Source organism: Chrysochloris asiatica, unplaced genomic scaffold (assembly GCF_000296735.1).
Source record: "Chrysochloris asiatica unplaced genomic scaffold, ChrAsi1.0 scaffold00260, whole genome shotgun sequence".
Classification (NCBI taxonomy): domain Eukaryota; kingdom Metazoa; phylum Chordata; class Mammalia; order Afrosoricida; family Chrysochloridae; genus Chrysochloris; species Chrysochloris asiatica.
Window position 1 is genome coordinate 1700991 of NW_006408778.1, and position 1726 is coordinate 1702716.

The following is a 1726-nucleotide window of genomic DNA, read 5'->3' on the forward strand; positions in this document are numbered from 1 at the left end:
TCCTTGGTTGATTTCCTGTTTTTTTTTATGTTCTGTCTTATGAGTTTCTTCATAGTTTTAATGTTTCCATGTTCTTCTTGGATTTTCTCTTTCTTGTTATGTTGTGAAGTGTTAATTTTCTTTGAGGTTGCCTTATAATCCACTTACTTTTCTCTGAATTTAATGCAGTCTATTTTATCCTGTAATCTACCTGACCATCTCACCAACTGGATCTCTGTTCCTATTTTTTAACCTTCTTTTACATTGTACTTGTTTTGATCATAGACTGACCTCCCAGATTCTCTGAGTTTGTTCTTATAGTTTTGTTCTATTCTCGACTCTTCCTTCTGTTGATGGAATTCTCGGAATTGCTGCCATGTATGTCAGTCTTTGGTTGTTGTCTATTCTTGTTGGTTCTCAGTCCACAGAACTCCCTTTAGGATGTTTTGTAGCACAGGGTTGGCTTTGGAAAAATCCCCTAGTTTCTGTTTATCAAGTAATGTTTTGATTACACCATCATACTTGGTTGACAGCTTTTCTGAATAGAGGATTCTTGGTCAGTAGTATTTTGTTGTTGTTGTTGTTTTTTGTTTTTTTTTTTGTCTTTCAGGTTTCTTGTCTTCCCATTGCTTTCTAGCCTGCCTGGTTTCTGCTGAGAGATGCAAGCTTAATCTGACTTGCTTTTCTTTGTATGTAACAAATCTGTTTTCTCTAGTTGCCTTCCAGAGTGTCTCCTTATCTGTGATTTTGGAGAGCTTGATTATGATATGTCTTAGTGATTTTCTTTTGAAGTTTATCCTTCCTGGGTTTCTTTGAGCTTCTTGAATGTTTATCTTTTCACTTTTCAAGATGTTAGTGATATTTTCTTACAGCAGTTCTTCGACTATTTTCTCTGTGGGCTTGTGTGATTCTTCTTTTTCTGGACTGCTGATAATTCTTAAGTTATTCCTCCTCATGTTGTCCAACATGAATCTTCGACATTCTTCAGACTTTTTTATCCATTTATCGGTTTGCTGTTCTATCTTTGTGGTATTGAGAAATTTGTCTTCCAGCTCACAGGCTCTACCTTCCATCTCTTTTATTCTACTCCTCTGCCCTTTCAGAGTATTGTCTATTTCTGATATTCTGTTATTGATTGTTTGGGCCTCTTTCTGTAGGTTTTGAATTGTTTACAATGTTGTATCTATCTTATTTGATTGTTTCTGTAGCGCTTTCCAGACTTCTTCCGTATTTTTAACAACTCCATTGTAAAGTGTTTTGAAATATTTTATAATCATTTTTCTGAATTCCTTTCTCAAGCATTTTCAAGGCCTGCCCTCTTTCTTGAATGGTGTCCAGGTCTACTTCTAGGTCATTTGTTGCAGAAATTTTGTTTTGTTTCTGGACATGTGCTGATACGGTCATCTGCTTTTGCTTCTTGGACATGTTGAATGTTTATCTGTGGCCTTAATACTTAATGGAGTATGTGTTTTGGTATTGTTTATGGTTTCTGATTGCTTCCACATATATGTAATCAGGATGTGGGCTTCCCTTTTCACTGTTCTTATTGCTTAACTCTGAGTAATTTTCACAGGTGTTGTCTGTCTCCCTGGTATATGGCATTTGGTATTGGTTCTTGCCTGGGTTTTGGTGTTTTATAGAGTGTGGTTGTAGCTTGACTATATGGAAGCAGTTGCTGTCTCTTTTTGGGTAATATAGGGAGAGAAAGTGTCCCCCAAAGAATTGGGGCATATAGCAACAAAATAGC